Below are 19,476 nucleotides of genomic sequence, written 5' to 3' on the forward strand. Positions count from 1 at the left end.
CCCTGAGGCAGGGCCGTGTCCCCCCTCAGACTGGGGCTCCCCGAGTAGGGCTGTGTCTCCCCTCAGACTGTGTCTCCCCTCAGACTGGGGCTCCCTGAGGGCAGGGCTGTGTCTCCCCCTCAGACTGGAATTCCCTGGGGAAGGACTGTTCCTTTCCCCTCAGTCTAGGGCTCCCTGAGAAGCTGATCTACCAGGGAATAAAGAACCACAAGTACTGTGTGTGTTTACCATGATTTATGTGACCGGTACACTTTTATTAAGGTCAGAAGCTTCTGTACCTGGGCTCAGCCTGTACCCAGGCTTTGGACCTGGGATTCTCCCCCGGGGCTCCAACTGAATCCTGCCCCTCCCTCCTATTCCTTCGCTTTTCCCCTCCCTCTGCTGTGGGGTGTGGATGGTTGAGTCTGAGACCTGTAACCATGGCCATCCCTGACAGAGGGGTCCTTCTAGGGAAGTGTCCCCACCAATGATGGGCCTAGGGGCAGCCTGCTCCGGGCTTGGCACAGCAGGACCTCTGGCTTCCTCCATTCCGCCTGGCCTCCCGCATGAATGGCCCTCTCAGGGTTCATCCCTTGGCCCTGCATGGATCCAGAAGGGCAGGCCCCTTCTTGCCTGTCATGATGCCTCTTTGGAGGAGGAAGAGAATGGGTCCAGGAACCAGGAAAGCTATGGAAGAGATGGGTGAGGGGTTCTAAGAAAACAGAGGACAGATCACGACAAGGGTGGCATTCACGCACAGCAACTATAAAATTGGATAAGGTGGAGGTGAGTTTTTAATCCTCTGTCTTGCCATTTTTGCTTTGTCACAGAACAAACAAAACTCCCACTAGAACTTAAGTTCTTGAAGGCTGGGATCTTTGTTTTATTCACTGTGCCTGGCACATAGTAGGTGCTCAATTAATACTTGTTGAGTGAGTGGCAGATTCTCAACTGGTGTGGTTTCATCGACTTCTGGACCCTTCTATCTTGTTCCTGACAGTTACAGGAGTTTCCTCTGCTCCTCACCCTCACCCCACTCACATACCCCATACGCCCATGGCGGGTTGTGTGGGGTGGGCCTGGTGGCCAGGAGACCTGGGTTTCAGGGTTGACTCTGCTTCTCTTGAGGTGTATGTTCAGGCAAGTCTCTCAGCCCTTGGGTCCCAGTCAGTGTTTCCAACAAAAGGAGACTCGATTAGTTTAGTGATTTGCAAAGACTTCTCCTCTGCCCTCCCAGTGGTGGTGCCCTTTCTTCAAAAGAAATCTTAAGAAAACACTCAAAATACAAAATAGCTGATACTAGAAGGTCTCTAAAGGGAGTCGCTAGACTCCAGTCCACCCTCTCCCACTCCCCCTTCCCCTCAGATTCCCTGGATCCAATAAGCCCTGTTTGAGCCCAGTTTGAGAATCCCTGGAGGGGCTAATCTCTCAGAATTCTCAGATCCTGAGGAAGGGGAGAGAAGGAGGGAGCAGGAAGGGATGGAGCAGACTCTCTCCACCCACAGTGCCCAGGGAGCAGCAGAGGAGGTTGTGGAGGTGGACTTCATCTTAACTCCGTCCCCAGGGAGGCGGAGGGAGGGGCTCTAAGGATTCTGGGTCAAGACTGAATGTGTGTGTTCCTGGTGGGAAATGGGGGACTCCTCCAGCTTCAAAACCAGCCCCAGCTCAGGAAACGCTGGAACAACAAATTTGAGTCAGATTTATACACCCTAAGGGGTGATGAGACTCTCCGTGGAGGAGGGGCATCTGGGAAGGGTCCTGGCAGCGGGGAGCTCTGAGAACATCTGGGGAAGCAGAGCCCCTCCCCACTTCTGCAGCTGGCAGATCATCACGCGGGCGCTCCTGCCCCCTTGTGGTCACTCTGACAGCACCGCTGAAGCTTCTGTCCCTCCAGGAGGCTCAAAGTGCGTGGGGAGGAAGACCTCCCAGAAGCCAGACTTTCTGGCTGGGGTCAGGACTGGGAAACTCAGGGTAACTCTGCCTCTGGCTTCATTTTCTCTCTCGCGTCAAGCCTCCCAGCACGGCAACCAGCAGAAACCAAAGCCATGTGGTGTGGTGAGCCCAGCTCTGGGCTGGAGTGTGGATACCAGAAGCTTAAACACAGCTTCCTTCAACATGCTGTGTGTCCTGGATAAGCCAGACAACATCTCTGAGCCTCCACATCCTCATTTATAAGATGAGACTAACAGTTTCCATCCTGCTAGTCTCAGGACCTGTGCTGAAGGCTGGTGAAACACCCTTTGCATAAAGTCCTGGGCAGGTACCAGGGGAGGGGAGTGGAAAGCAGGGTTGGGAGGGGCGGCCTGGAGAAATCAGTGCTGGGGAGTTTGCAGGAGACGACGTGAAAAGGAAAGCAGGAAGGAGGAACTCAGCCAGGGCGACTCCAGAGACAATTGCCTAGGATCCCTCACCCCTTGCCTTTAAGAAACTCACCTTGTCAGCAAAGCTTCTTATGCCCCTGTCCCTCCAATCCTCCTGTTGAGCCTCACGCTGACCCCTTGGCGGGATACCGTAACGGGACATCAGAGCCCTCATGTCTGCTGCACACCTGATGTCCAGGGACCATTGCATTTACTCTCCCCAGCCCTGGGATACATAGAGCTAGGGTTGCCCTTCCTCCAGTTTCCAGCAACGTGTTCCTCCTTCCCATCTGAGACCTCACCTTGAACACGTGGATATCTAGCAACAGTCTCTTTCACGGCCAGTTAGGCTCCTATCGGTCACCTTCAAACTCCTCCAGCCTCAGCCTATTACCCGATTCCAAAGGTACATCCACATTTTTGGGTATTTGTTGCAGCAGCATCCCAGAACCCCCAGAAGCTGGGAGAGAAGCATGGATACATAGATTCTCCCCCTCAGCCCTCCAAAGGAACCAACCCCACCCGCACCTATCTGAGACTTCTGGCTTAATTCAGACTGTTATTTTAAGTCACCGGGTTTGTGGTTACTGTGTTTCAGAAGCCATCGTAAACTAATAGCCACCGCTCCATCCTCTTCTAGCTACCTGTTCTGCTCCTGTACCCAGGACAGCCCCCCTCCTTCCATCCCTGCAGCTGGCCCCATTTACTCCTGCGACATCCCTCCGTGCATCTCTGCAATGGTCCTAAATCAGATCCTCAGTCCCTTCGTGGTTCCATGCGTTGGGTCCCCATCACTCTCTCGACAATAATTGTCCCAGCTCACACTGCCTGCACTTGTCATGTGCCAGGCTTAAGGTCGGATGTTTTACTTGCTTTCTCTTATTGAGTCCTCTCATGAGGTAAGTGCCAACATTATCCCAATTTCCTAGATGAAACTGAGGTTCAGAGAGGCTGAGTAACTTGCCAAAGTCACACAGCTGGGATTTGCCCAGAGGTTCCTCTTGGTTGAAAGTCTGCTCCTTTACATAGACATGGATGGAACTGGAGGGGATTATGCTAAGTGAAATATGTCGATCAGAGAAACACAATTATCATCTGGTTTCACTCATATGTGGAACATAAAGAATAGTGCAGAGGACAATAGGGGTAGGGGGAGAAAACTGAATGGGAAGAAATCAGAGAGGGAGACAGACCATATGAGACTCTTAACTCTGGGAAACAAACTGAGGGTCGCTGGAGGGGAGGTGGGTGGGGGAATGGGGTAACTGGGTGATGGGCATTAAGGAGGGCACGTGATATGATGAGCACTGGGTGGTATACTCAACTAATGAATCACTGAACATTATATCAAAAACTAATGATGTACTATACCTTGACTAATTGAATTTAAATTTAAAAAAGAAAGTCCTCTCATAACCACCTGCGCCCTCCAACCTCCCACACTGTCCTCTTTCTCCAAGTCACCATTTCCACCTCCTGCTGCACATTTCCGCCTAGATAGCCTGAGGCCTCCTCAAGTTCATAGTGTCTGGAACAAGCTTGATAGCCTTTTCCCCTTCATCCCCCAGCCCCCCGGCCCCACACAGACATAGCAGCTCCTCCTGCCACTTCCTGTAATAGCCTCCGAATCCCCTGGGCTGGAGACCTGGTTTCCCCTTAACTTTGCTCTGAGTGGGACCACGTCTCCTTTTTGAGAGTGCAGTTTTTTTTTTTTAATTTAAAAATTTTACGATCAATTTTTTAAAAATTTAAATACAGGGACGCCTGGGTGGCTCAGTCCTTTAAGTGCCTGCCTTAGGCTCAGGTCATGATCTCAGGGTCTTGGGATCCAGCCCAGCACCTGGCTCCCGTTACCTGCTCAGGGGAGGGTCTTCTTCTCCCTCTCTCCCTCTGCCCCTCCCCCCTTTGTGCTTTCTCACTCTCAAATAAAAAAATAAAATCTTTAAAAAAATAATAAAAAATAGGGGTGCCTCAGTGGCTCAGTCGGTTGGGCGTCTGCCTTCGGCTCAGGTCATGGTCCCAGGGTCCTGGGATCGAGCCTCGCGTCAGGCTCCCTGCTCAGTGGGAGGCCTGCCTCTCCCTCTCCCACTCCCCCTGCTTGTGTTCCTGCTCTCGCTGTTCTCTGTCAAATAAATAAATAAAATCTTAAAATAAATAAATAATACAAAATAAAAATTTAAATACAGTAGTACTCACTTTTTTTGGTGTACAGTTTTCTGAATTTTAACACGTGTCTAAATTATTGGGTTTTTTATTGAGGTATAATTGACATACATTATATATGTTTCAGGTGTACAATATAATGACTCAATATTTGTATATATTGCAAAATGATCACCATAATAAATCTAGTTAACATCTGTCACCAGATTTTTTTTCATGTGATGAGAACTTTTAAGATCTACTCTCTTAGCAAATTTCAAATACGTAACACAGTATTATTAGCTATAGTACATTCCATCCCCAGGACTTATTAATTTTATGACTGTAAGTTTGTGCCTTTTGAGCCCCCTTTATTCATTTTCCCCACCCCTCCTCCCACCTTTGGCAACCATCAATCTGTTCTCTGTGTCTATGAGCCCGTTTTTTATTTGTTTATTTGTTTTAGATTCCACATGTGAGATCATACATTTTCTTCTATGTCTAACTTATTTCACTTAGCATAATGCCCTCAAAGTCCATTTATGTTGTCACAAATGGCAAGACTTCTTTCTCTTTTATGGCTGTGAATAATATCCCATTATATATATATCACATTTACTTTATCCGTTCATCACGGATGGACAATTAGGTTGTTTCCATTTCTTGGCTTTTTAAATAATGCCTCAGTGAACATGGGGGTGCACATATCTTTTCAAGTTAGTGTTTTAATTTCCTTCAGATTCCTTCAAATACCCAGAAGTGGAACTGCTAGATCATATAGCGGTTCTATTTTTTATTTTTGAGGAATCTCCATACTGTTTTCCACTGTGGCCAATTTACATCCCTACCAACAAAGCACAAAGGTTCTCTTTTCTCCACATCCTTGCCAATTCTTGTTATTTCTTGTCTTTTTGATAATATTCATTTTACATTTCCCTGATTAGTGATGAACACCTTCTCATGTACTTATTGGCCATCTGCATGTCTTTTTTGGAATTATGTTTATTCAGATACTCTGTTCATTTTTAAATCAGATTGTTTTTTGTTATTGACTTGTATGAGTTCGTTGTATATTTTGATATTAACTCCTTATCAGATATAAGATTTGCACATACCTTCTCCCATTTAGGAGGCTGTCTCTTTTCATTTTATTGATGGTTTCCTTTGCTGTGCAGAAGCTTTTTAGTTTGATGAAGCCCCACTTGTTTATTTTTGCTTTTGTTGCCTTTGCTTTTGGTGTCAACTCCAAAAAATCATCACCAACACTGATGTCAAGGAATTTACTGCCTATGTTTTCTTCTAGGAGTTTTATGGTTTCAGATCAAGTCTTTAATCTATTTTGAGGTAATTTTTGTGCATGGTGTGGTCTTTTGCTTTGGCTGTCCAGTTTTTCCCAACACCATTTATTGAAGATATTGACCTTTCCCCATTGTATATTCCTGGCTACTTTGTTGTAAATTAAGCGACCATTTATGTGTGAATTAATTCTGGGCCTTCTATTCTTTTCCATTGATTTGTGCATCTGTTTTTATGGCAATACTATACTATTTTGATTATTATAGCTTTGTATTATAGCTTAAAATCAAGGAGTGTGATGCCTCCAGCTTTGTTCTTCTTTCTCAAGATTCCTTTGGCTATTCAGGGTCTTCTTTTGTGTGGTTCCATGTAAATTTTAGAATTGTTTGTTCTTTTATGAATCATCATTTTGGTGTCATATCTAAGAACTCTTTGCCAAACTCAAGGTCACAAGGATTTTATGATGTTTTCTTGTAAGAATTTTATTGCCTTACATTTTACATGATTCATTTAGGTTAATTTTTATATATGGTGTGAGGTAAGTTGAGGTTGAGGTTTAATATATGGAAATCCAGTTGTCCCAGAACCATTCGTTGAAAACATGCCGCTGAATTGCCTATACACCTTTGTCAAAAATCAATTGATCATATTTCTGTGAATATGTTCCTGGACTCTCTATTTCTCTCTGTTGAACTATATGTCTATTCTTTCCCTAATACCACACTGTCCTGATTACTGTAAAGTATAGTATGTCTTAAAATCAGGTAGTACAAATTCTTCAGTTTTGATTTTCTATTTCAAAATATTTTGACTATTCAAGTTTCTTTACCTTTCCATGTAATTTTAGGAATCAGCCTGCCTAGATCTATGAATAATGTTGTTTGTGTGTGTCTTTGTAATTTTATATTCAAATTCATTTGACGATAACATTGGAAGTTTACATTTGGTACTCTTTTGAATGTGTATCTTGACTCCCAATCTAGCACTTTATCTCCCTATAGGCCCCAGGTCACTCTCCTTGGCCACTCCACATGTAGGCACCAGGTTCTGTTAATTTATTCTTCCATTAACTGTCTCACTTCCATCCACCCTTCCCTGTCACTTTGAAAGGTGTTGCATAAGAGGGTTCAGCCCCTTATGATCTTACCCTTGAATGTGTGTAGTAGATTCCAACTCCTCTTGCTTAGCCCACATTATTCTTTCTGCATTTTGCTGAAATCCTTACTTGGAACCCTTCACTGGCTCCCCTTTGCCTACTGAACCAAGTCCAGATTCTTTAGGTTAACATTCAAGGTTACTTCAGTCTGTCTGCTCCCCAACCCCCAGTCTTCTGTCTTCCTCCACCCTTGTGACACCTCCATGGTCACACTGGGAAGAGTCACCTTCTCCTGTGAGAGTCTTGGAGTTTCCTACCCAGCTGTCCTTGCCCTTGCTATTTTTTCTGCCTATTGTGCCCCCTTCTCTACAACTCTTTGTCTTATTGTTCATCCCTCCTGACTGATATATTCAATCAGTGTTACTTGTTGGGCATTTTACTGAAGATGCTCTGGCAGATGGAAACACTTCCCCATCCTGCAGGAAGGATAGGCACACAAGTAGCTGAAAGTCTAGGTCATTTACACTAAATGCCAGATCATAAGAACTTTGGAATTCAGAGAAGACAAATACTTTGAGCAATAACCACAGAAAATTTCCTTCAAGGCCTAAGTCAAAGTCAACCTCCTTACAGAAGTCGACCTACTTCCCAGCAGCCTAAAGAATGGCGTGTGTGTGTGTGTGTGTGTGTGTGTGTGTATGTTAGAGGTGTGTGGGTCAGGGGCATCTAAGAACAATACCTCTGGTTTATGAAGAGAGCTTAGTGAACTCCTTGGTGACCAGTAATACTTCATCTGTATAATAGTTAGCTGGTTTAATAAAAAATTCTTATTTTGTTATTCAGAAAAAAAGATGCTACATCATCTCAGAGTTCAGGAAATTCAGAGGGGAAAAATGCCAGGTACAGCCCACACAGATTTTGTGAAATTAAGAGGCAAGATATATATATGTACTCACTACCTGAGTCTGAAAGGGAAATGGTTGAAAAAATTTCAGAAATGAAAATTTAGCCACATGAAGGCTAACTATTGCTATAGGAAGTAAAAAGAATGGAATGTAAAAACACTGATGGGTCTTCTTTATCTTTGCACCCTCAATACCTAAACCAGCAGTGGATACTTGGTAGGCAAGTATTTGGGTCTCTATATTTGTTCCTGAGTTACCAAAAAAGTCAAGTGGAAAATTTTTTATTTTGGAACCCAGAAATATGCACACGCAGGCTTACTTGGAAGAAAAACCATGACTGCAGCACTGCCACCTTGTGGCAGCATTGGTAAATTACAGGCTAAACTTCAGTGAAGACCCGACTTTTGGAACTTTGAAGTGTTCCTCATAAAGACTGTGCTAGCATTTCCCTGACAAATTTTCCCCTTTCCCCCAAGATCTTGTTGCGGGGTTCTTGTCTCATGGAGTTGAAGGATGAATCTCGCGGACACGAAAGGGTGAAGTGATAGTTTATTAAGTGAAGGTGAGAACAGAAAGAAAGCTCTCTAGAGCGAGAGGGGTCCCAAATGGGTTGCCACTGAAGGCTTTCATGGTCAGTCTTTTTGAGAAAACTGACCAGGGAACTTAAATCTTCTTGACGTCACCACTGATAGCACCATGATTACTTTTCCTTTAAATATCTCATCTCTGATGTTTAAGACGAACAAGGTGGTCTGGCTATGTTCCCTTATCTCTGGTTTCATTACGCTTCAGCATTTCTGGGATTTTTGGTGAGCTTGATCATGTAACCCCCTGCCTATCTCCCCCTACCTAGCCCTGCCTGTCCCTTACTCAGTCTCAGCTAGCAGGGTCCCCACTAATGCTGCTTTTTAAAAAAATTTTTTATTAATATATAATGTATTATTTGTTTCAGAGGTACAGGTCCACTAATGCTTCTAGGGTAGGCCATTTCCAAGTTGCTCTTCATAATGCAATTGAGGTCTTCAAACTCTCTTTAAAATGCAAAAGGACAGCATTAGGTGTCATCATTTAAGCTCCTAGGGCCCTCTCCAAAATGACTTCCATTCCAGGCTCTAAAACAGGTGTTTTTAACTTGGGATCTGAGGATGGACTTCAGGGCATGTATGAATCCTTTGAAATTGTTTGTCAAAGTGTGTGAGTATAGGCATATGTGCATCTTTTCTGAGGTGGGACTCCCTATCCTTTGAGCAGATTTTCAAAAGGATCTGTGACTTAGGTGACTGGGTGGCTCAGTTGGTTAAGCGTCTGCCTTCTGCTCAGGTCATGATCCCAGGGTCCTGGGATTGAGTCCCAAGCCCCGCATCTGGCTCCCTGCTCAGCGGGGAGTCTGCTTCTTGCTCTGCCTCTGCCCCTCCCCCTGCTTGTGCTCTCCCCCCCTCCCTCTTTCTCTCCAATAAATAAATAAAATCTTAAAAAAAAAAAAAAAGGATCTGTGACTCGAAAAGGTTACAAAATCCCTGCTCTGGGGTGACACAGGCCACACTGACTCTTAAAAGGAGGACAGGGGCTTGTTGTCTCAATAAATGAGAGAAACGGAAGACATTACTGAACTTCTGAACATAATGAAAGATTTGATCTCCTTCTTCTCTGCTTCTCTGCTCTTGACACACCCTCTTCAGACCCCACCCCACCCCCCACATCCCCTTCCCCACCCCCCACAGTGGGGAATAAGGTGGGAATCCAAACTTCATTTGCAGAAGAGTGACAATCTGTCCTTCCAAAGGTTTATGAAGGAAAGGAAGGATTTTATGGCCTCCTGGGGAGATAGAGTTATCCGAATTAGCCCGAGGCAAAGGAATCAGGCTATTTAAGATAACACCATCTTAAAAAACAACCCTCTTATTTGTCTCCAGATCAGGTGCCTGGGCTCTGCATTGGAAGTTGACAAATGATTTAGTTATGTTTTCTGTAAGCAGGGGAAAGCGCCTGCTTTTATCTCTGTGATTGCTTCTTTATTTGGCAACTCACAAACTTATCTGTTTTCCCTAATATAATTGCCTGGCCCCTTTCCACAGCTCGCAGTCCTGTCAGGAGGCTATCTTTCCATGTTCCCCTAGCGTTTAATATTGTTTAAGCAAACAAATTGGACTCTATTTCACTTTGCCTATTTTCTGGTACCAGACCTAGTGATTGGCTGTTCGGGCTTTGTTTATCTTGTTCCTTCACAAAGCTTCACTTGTGAAATTCCCAAAGATATAGGTAGTGCTCCTTCCCCCCGCCATCCCCCCCACCCCGCACCTTTCCTTCTGTAAATATTTCTCTTCCTCCTGTACTGGGACAGGCACAGGTCTAGATGAGGCAGGATTTATGGGGGTAAATAAGGCTCAGGTCCTGTCCTCAGAGACAAACTTTACATTTCCATGGCCAGAGCTACCAGTGTGAATCGTAAAGGTTGTGCACCGGACAAGGGTGCCCTGCCAAGGCTGCCCTGAAATCTAGCTGCCACTCTGCCTGCCAAGCCACGGACCCCAGAGCAGAGCTGTGTCCCCAGGAGGAAGGGATCCCGAGGGCTAGAAGCAGCCCTTCCCTTAGTATACAGTTGTTTTTTACTAGAATGAAGGCCTATTAACATTCTGGACATCCAATCAGAAGTCTTGAAACCCACAATCTTCTCCTCTCTGAGCCTCGTTTCCCTCATCTGTCTAATGAGAGTGCTGGATTCAAAGATCTGTGGGGGCCCTTTGACTTCAGATGCTCTAACACTCATCCCATTTAACTGAAGCGATTCCATTCATCCACCTATCCTTTCCATCACTTTCAAGACTAGGGGTCTTGGTTGGTGGGGGGGGCCAGGAGACTGGGATTAGGCCATTCTGGGAAAGAGAGGAGAGCTGGTGAGACCTTTTCCAGTAAAGTGTCCTCTCAGGATCTCCGAGGACACATCTCTGCCTTTGAAAAGGTCCTTTCCCTCCCAACTGAGAGCCAAGATATTCACATGTCCCACTCCAGGATAGTAGCCATCATGTCCTTAGAGATGCGATCAATACAATACAGCCAGCCACGCGGCACAGGGGGCGCGGGGGGCTGGAGCATGCGTGGGCCGATCCACCTGCTACCTTAACATGAAATATTGTCACGGCTATGAAGACTGATGAACTTCTCCCTCCCAGTCTCTGACCCCGTGAGGGGTGGTGGGTGTTTTTACAATCAAAGCACCAACAGCCCAAATGAGAGGCAACAAACAATTATAAATATTGGATTAAATTGACCTCAGGTGCCTGGGGAGGGCATAGAGCCACAGCCAAGCATTAAAGCAGGGAGGGTGTAGGTGGCATGCTGAGGCAGGAAGTGAGCGATGGCTCTGCTGGGTAGTCTTCTGGAAGCCCCATCCTGGGTACTAGAGCAGGCAGGCCAGGGGGGTTCCATCCGACTGGAACCCCTTGCTTTCATCCACCTGATTTATTTTCTCTTTTAAACCCAGCCCTCTGCCAAAGAGGATTTGCAATGGCTAGCAATAAAGACACCTAAAAGTGAAGTTAAAATGAGCTAGGAAACTTTAAAACCTTACTGTAGGGAGTCATTCATTTCCTCATTCACTGGTCTACGTGCTGAAAGAGCAATTCACTATGTCACACCAGCCCTGGGCTGGGTACTCACTTTGATTCATATGGTTCTTGTCATTTAGGAGTTTATAAGATGATTGAGGCTCAGGTTGTATATTAAGAACCTGGGGGGACTAGGCATCCTGGTGTAGAGACTCAGGGTGGGCTAAAAGAGAAAAGACCTAACTTTTAGTCCCCAGTTCACTGCTTCTGACTTGGGTGACCCCAGGGCCTCAATTTCCTCACATGTAAAACAGATGGTGGGATTAGGTCAGTAAGCATTACAATTCTCTATGGAACTTGTTAAAGCCGAAGATTCCTGAGATTCTCAGAGATTCTGCTTTCAAATGTCTGCAGAGGAGGCTGGAGTCTATACTTCAGTAGTCTCCTGACCCCCACCCCTAGGGGGATTCTGATGTCAGGGTCTCTGGACACATTTTGAAAAACTTTGGGCCAAATACTTTAAATAAAGATATTCTCTGAAAAAAAAAATCAATAGTTCAGCAATAGGCAGAGGGTGATCAGATGGGAAAATGAAGGAGCCAAGGGAGCTCAGAGAAGGGTGATATCAGTATGTAGAGTGGATCAGAATTTGGGGGCTCCTTAAAGGAGTTGACAGTCAAACTACCCTTTATGGGAGGCTTGGCTGTGGCCTTTCATCTTCTGCTACTTAGGATGGAACCAGTTTGTTGGAATTTGGAAAAGTATCTAAATGTATTACATTTTCATAATATTTAAACATATTTATCAATTACCCAAACTATAGGAACTATAACTAAAATGGGAAGCAGGATAATGCTTAGGGGGTGATCTTTACTTGAATAAGTATAATTTTTTCCCCCAACTACAAAACTCAGGGGTGATCTTCTTGGTCAGGCTAAGGCACAAAGGAAAAGAACTTTTAAAATGGAAACACAAGTCCAGTATTCAAAGCAAATGTATATTTTATTCTGAAATGTGAAATGTTCCAAAAATTCCTTTCACTGACTCAGGCTGAAAGGCCAAGAGAAGCCTCTGGATTTTCCTGTGTGACACTGAAGGCAATTTTTGTGCATGGGCAGTGCCTATGCTAAAATGTGGAGGCCACCCCTTGGATGGCAGTGAGAGGGTGAGTGGTAAATGGGAACCAGAAGGAATGTATGATTTTATACCAAGAAACTAAGGACCTAGAAGATGGATATCCATGAAGCGCTTGAAGGACCTTTATTCCTAGTGACAGTTTAGGGACTCTTCTGATCTGGAAGAGCACTGGGAATCTGACAAGGAAAATGGGTGGAGGTCCCTAAGGAAGGTGGTGGGCCACAGGTTAGGAGGTGGTCCAATCGCCCAGGGTGGTGGCATCCTCCGATTGGCAAGATCATGCTGGCGCTCCTGGGACAGCATCAACTATATCATCCATCATGGTTAAGGAGAGAGGCTTCTAAAACTGGGTAGAGGCTGGTTGACAGCCACAAGTTCCCTTCTAGATCCAGATCTTAAAGATCAAAGGATTCCCCCAGGAAACAAATCATGGTTTGGGAGATAAGAGTCAGGGCTGGCTTTCTGGGCATGCAGCTTAGACAGGCCCCGTGTTTGGTTTAACGTTCTGCGGTTGCCATCTTGAAATTCTTCTTTCCTTTCCTTTTTCTTTTTTTTGAAATTTTATTTATTTATCTGAGGGAGAGAGAGATAGCAAGAGAGAGAGCATGAGCAGGGAGGAAAGGGTGAAACAGGTTCCTCACTAAGCAGGGAGTCCAGTGACGGGCTCAATCCCAGGATCCCATGATCATGACCTGAGCTGAAGGCAGACAACCCACTGAGCCACCTAGGCACCCCGCCATCTTGAAATTCTTACTAATTTTCTCTTTGAACTTGTGTTTTGGCTCCATGAGCACAGAATTCTGGTGGACCCACAATGTGCAGGAGTTGAGTGAGGCAAGGGGGACAGCATGTATAAGATAAGCACTGTTTGAGGACTAAGCAGAGCTGCTCACAGCCCAGAGAGGCCACACTTTCCATTAGAACCAGAACTTGCTTTGAACGCAGCCGGAAGGTGGTAATGGTCTAAGAAACACAAATGACCAAGGAACTGTCATATCTTCTTCGCTCATGCAACTTTCCTGAATTTGCCAACCACTTGACACCTAAAACAATGACACAGAAGGGAAGGCAAAGACAGGGTGACAACAGTTCCCTTTCCTTCAGTCCTTCTTACTGCTCAGTCAGCCAAAGGGAGAGAAGGTTGGTAGAATGCACACGAATCAAGAAGTGAAATTTAAAAGTTTAGTTTGGTGCAGCTTTTCCACTATTCTGGTAAGAACTAAACACATATACGTGTATAAGCTACAAAATGAGAACCCTATAATTCTGGTGATTCTGCAGATGTTATAAAGGCTCTTCTATTTGCATGTGAAAGTGCCATAGGATAATATAAAGATGAATGATAAAATTCATGATAAAACACCATGCCACATCAAGAGCCCCCAGAAGAAAAGAAAGAGCATGTATTCTAGTACCTTTAATGGCATTTTCCCATTGGAAAATGCTTTTTAATCAAGGGACCTGAAATTTCATTTTGCACAAAGGCAGCAAATTATGTAGTTGGCCCTGGGTAGAAGACACCTGTGGTTCTGGAAGAAGCTGGGATCTCTCTGTAGTAGGACTTGATGATCATGTCTTCCTGGAGTTATAGCCACGAGTGTTTGAGGCCCTGGTGCCTGGGTTTTACTTGTATTCCTTTCTGTCCCCAGCTAGCAGCTTGCCTTTCCCTCCAGCAAGAGCTCTTTCTACAGCACCAGCAGAACACCTGCTGTCACAGACTTTCTGATCAAAAAGAGCAATTTAGGTTTTATGACATCTCATCCCCTCCTCCCGCTCAATTCATCCTCCTGCTCCTAAATTCTCTGTTTACAAGCTTTTACCTCCTCTGCAGCTGAGAGCACCTGCTCTCCCTCTTCCCGTTCCTGCTCCTGCAGGGCCACTCCTCTCCACCTGCCCAGGTCATTAAAAACTTGGGTGTTGGCCTCAAGGCTGTGCATCCACTTTCCAGGGGAGCCTTGATGGAATGCTGTGTCCCAGGGCCAGTGTCTAACTTCTCTGTGCTTTCAGCCTATGCCTAGTTGACATCTCGTGACTCAGTCTGGATTGGAAGTGGACTCTACATTTTCAACCATTCTTCATTTTGATGAGAGGTAGCTGTTGCCCGTCTCCTTTGACCATTTCTCTCTCACCCCCGGCCATCAGGCGTTTCAGCCTCCCAGTGCCATTCTTCAGAAGGGGAGTTTCATCCTCTTGGTGCAGTAGAGCTTCTTTTAGGACTTTCTGAGACTTCTGATAAAATTTGATTCATTTTCTGAGCTCAATATTTCATTCATTCCAATCTTCTCCCTAAGAGTTGCATGCCAGCTTTAGCCTGAGATTTTCTTTTCCTGAACTGAAGAGTGTTCGGGCATCATCTTCACTTTACTTAGCTGATCTTTATTAGGGATTCTTTTCACTCTCTGGAAGCCTTATAAAATTGCTAGTAAAAATGTGTGACCTTCCCACAGAGTGTCAGCTTTCCAGGGAATTCTTCATATTCTGACCTTCTCAGTCCTCCAAGCAGCAAGCACATTTCCTGTGTACCTGAATTATTTCTTCAAATCATCTGATTATACCTCAAGCCCAGATACTTCTTCAGGGAGATGCTTTTTTGGTCTTGACTTCCCTAAAAGATAATCTTTGCTGTTTTGATATTCTGTTCTTAATTGGATAACTTTTTATTTTGGAAATGTCACATCTACAGAAAAATCGAAAGATTCGTGTAATGAACATTCCATATGCTCCTCGCCAAGATTCACTAATTGTTAACATTTTGCCATATTTTCTTTTTATGTATGATATATACTTTTTTCCTGAATAATCTGGAAGCAAATCACAGATAGGACATTCCATCTTTAAATACTTCAGCATAAATCTCCTGTAAGTAAGAACATTTTCCTACCATAATACCATGTTCGCATCTCAGAAAATTAACAATAATTCCAAAATCTAAAATACGACCTATATGGAAAATTTCCTTACTTGTACCAAAAATGAATGGGACAACTTTTCAATCACTTCTTTTAATTCTGCCAAGATCATCTAAAAATACTGTGCAACCTGTTATTTGATCACTTCGTATCTTCTATTCTTTATAGAAACAAGTGTCCTCCCCAAAGGAAATGGGCAAATGCACCACTCTCAAGAATGCAGTAAAAATTCCATGTTCCAAGGGCACAGGATAAAAGTCCAGCCTGGCCTGAATTCCTCAGGTGGAGTGGCCACTTGGCCACTCCTGACATATCAGCTTAGGTTTCCTCTTCTCCACTGCTGTCAAAGATAGCTGCTTTTCTCCATTTGTTCTTGGACATATTCTGAGGCACTGATGCTTCCCAGTTCATGGACAATTAAGTTTCCAGACTCTTCTAACATATTTAAATCCTTTTCAGTCATTTCCATTCTAACAATGGACTCCTTTCCTGGGCAATGCTCCCCATATAATTCCTTATTATCCGTCCATTCTGAATGTTATTTGGGTTGAAGTTGGTCCTCTAGTAGTTTCTTCAGGAAGAGTTCATAAGAACAATCTTTCCTAAATTCTTGCATGTTCATAAAATGTTCAATTTTATATCTTTTAAATAAAAGTCATTGAATTATGATTTTAAAGGAAATTTTTAAATAAAAACTTTAGATCACTCTTTCCTTTGAAAGATTATTTAGATTTGTTCTATTATCTTCTAGCAATGGGTATTGACTTAGAGAGGCCTGAAGTCAGCAAGTCACTAATCTTTTTTTGTTTGTTTGTTTAGAGAGCTAGAGAGAGAGAGTGTGTGTGTGAATGGGGAGAGGGAAAGAGAGAATCCTCAGGCAGACTCTGCTGAGCTTGGAGTCCGACACAGGGCTCGATCTCACCACCCTGATATCATGACCTGAGCCGAAACCAGAAGTCAGACACTTAACAAACTGAACCACCCAGGCGCCCCTAATCTTGGTTTTTTAAATCTGATTGCCCCTCTATCTCTGAAGTTTAGTAATTTCACTAGTATAGATCTTGATGATGAGAATCCTTGTCTTTTTTGGGGGGTTTTTTTGTTTGTTTTTTCCTGTAATCAGCTGTCCCTTTTCAATAGCTAAATTCAAATCTTCCTTGGTTTCTGGGAAGTTTTGATGAATTGTATCTTTAAATATTTGTTCTATTCATGATTTCTGGGTTTTTTTTCCCTCCAGGGCCACCCATTTTTTTTAGTATGCTGTATTTCCTCGACTTTTCTTGTCTTTTTTTTGGTTGTATTTTTCTTCTGCAGTAATTATATACATGAAACCGCACATATTTAAGTGTACAATTTGATACGTTTTAACATCTATATACATCCGTGAAACCATTGTCACAAAGAGTGAGCATATTTATCACCCCCCAAATTTTCCAGGACCCTTTATAATCCCTCCCTGTGTCCTTTCCCACCTTTTCCCCATTCCCATGCACCACTGACCTGCTTTCGGTCACTTTAGATTAGTTTGCATTTTCTAAAATTTTATGTAAATGGTATCATACAGTATATATTCTTTTGTTGGTCTGACTTCTAACTCAGTATAATTATTGAGACATCCATGTTGTTGCATATATCAGAAGTGGTGAGGGCAGACATCCTTGCCTGATCTTAAGTGAGAATTTCTCCTCTAATCCTTTAGGTGGTTCATTCCCCATCCTCCCCAACCTCCTCCCCTGGCCCCCTCAGGTGGTTTCCTCACATGTGTGCACTTATCAGAATTCAGCTGAAGACTCAGGAGGGCCTTCGATACATCTCTAGAGAGCACGCATGCTCTCTCTCATTCTCTCTCTGTCTCTCTCTCTTTCTCCTGGGGCAATAGTAGGACTCATCTCATGAATTTCCCATCTCTCCGAAATCAGTGAATACCACTGAATGATATCCAATATTTTGAACATCTTCGCTTCAAATATTTTGTCTGCTTTTTTAGTTTTTTCTTTTTCTTTCTTGAGGCAGAGGGTAAATCTAGTCCTTATTATGCCATCTTGTTCAGAAGCAGAAGTCACTGTTATATAGACTTTTGGATGGATAAACTGAGCGAAGAGTGTTTCTTCTCCACCTGGTACTTGCAGGAGTTCATCCAGGAAGTTAGGATCCAAATCGGCAGGAATTTTCCCTAAAACCCAGGATGGAAGTTTGGTCTTCACTTCTCTTCAGACAGTAGGTATAGACAGCCAGTGGCCTGATACTAAGGAAAAACCTCTCCTCTCCCCACTGTCACATTGAGAGTTTCCCCATCTCCTTCCTTCCTCAGGACCAAGCTAGATGCAGGGAAGCTCTGGTTCCTGCTCTGGGAACCCATTTCTCACTCTTCTGAGCAAAGGATTGAGGTTCTAACACTTCAGGTGTGTGGTCCTCACCTCAGGTAAGTGTGCTTGGCAAACTCTCAGACATTTGCAGCCTCTGCCTTTTCTGCTCTTCCTTCCCTCACTCCTGATCTATTTCTACATCTTTTGACACTCTTTCCCTAGGCCTACTTAGAGTTCTGACTTTCTTAGAGTTGAAACAGAGACAGAGTTTGAATTTCTGTTTCTTGTATCTCCTTGTTGCCTTTGGCTGATTTCCAGAACAGGGACACATCTACTTGAGGCTCTCATCTTCCAACTGGAAATCAGAGACCATACCATCATGGTGGTTGTTTTGCTTTTTTTTTTTTTTTTTGCATGTTCACGAAGCCCGACACAGTCTCTGATCCCTAGCAGGGAGTCAATAAATGCTGGAAGAATGACTAGCTGACAGAGCAACCCCCTCATTACCTGGGTCTACATATTGCGACAGACCTTTGCTTCCTCTCTATCTGAGATGTCCCAGAATGCATGGACATCTTTCCCCAAGGAGTCTGGAGCTCCCCCAAGCCCTGAGAGAGCTGGAGAAAGTCTAAGAACATTAAGACTGTCTGACTCTGTCTTTCAAGAGCATGGGCTTTTGAGTTGGACAATCTGAGCTTGAAATTCGGCTCTAAGATTTACTGCTTGTTGGACATTGTACTCATCAGGGTTCTCCAGAGAAACAGAACCAACAGGATGGATATGGTTAAAGACAGAGATACTGTGCATTGATTTAACTATTTAACTGTATCATCTCTCTACCTACCTACCTACCTACCCACCCACCTATCCTGAGAGAGATTTTAAGGAATTGGCTCATGTGACTAGAGGGGCTGGCAAACCTGAAATCTTCAGGGAAGGTCAGTCAGCAGTTTGGAAATTCTGTCAGGCGTTGATGGATATCGCAGTCTTCAGTCCAGAGGCAGTCTGGAGGCAGAATTCCTTCTTCCTACTCTTAGGCCTTCAGCTGTTTGGAGGAAGCCCAACCACATTAAGGAGGATAATTAGCTTTACTCAAAGTCTCTTGATGTAGATGTTAATCACATCTTAAAAATACCTCCACAGCAACATCTAGACTGGTGTTTGACTAAACAATGGGCACCATAGCCTAGCCAAGTAGATACATAAAATGAACCATCACAAATACTGAGTAATCTATTTGATCTCACTGAGCCTCAGTTTTCTCAGCTGTGAAGCAACGCTGTGATTACAACTTCCTCAGAAGACCATTGTGAAAATCAAATTGGATAAATATGTAAACCACCTAACATAGCATCTGGCAAATCAGGCACTTGCTAAATGAAAGCTACTCTAGTTTTGTCTAGAAGATGTGCCTGGCATGGTCTCCCGGAACCCAGCCCACTCTCTTCCATGTCCCTCCGCCCTCTGTCTGTATTACAAGGGCTGGAAGTTTTTTCAAAGGCCAGACTCCCTTGCAGTAGAGATTTTAGGCTGACATAAACTCAGTCAAGATTCAGAAGGAGGAAGTCAGGAAGGCTGGACAGTCGTGCTTGTAGCTGCCTGAGGCCAAGTCCAAGTTCCTGGTCACCAGGTTTGTGGGTTCACATCATGGTGACAACAGTAGCAGAAGCAGCAGTTTCCTGACCTCTGGCTGCAGCTGTGGACGTATGACCTTGAACCATTAGCCTTCAAGTGGCCCCTGACTTCTGATCCTCCTGTAGACACCTAATTGCTTATATCAAGTCTAATTGCTTTGGGCTTG

Source organism: Neomonachus schauinslandi, chromosome 8 (assembly GCF_002201575.2).
Source record: "Neomonachus schauinslandi chromosome 8, ASM220157v2, whole genome shotgun sequence".
NCBI lineage: Eukaryota > Metazoa > Chordata > Mammalia > Carnivora > Phocidae > Neomonachus > Neomonachus schauinslandi.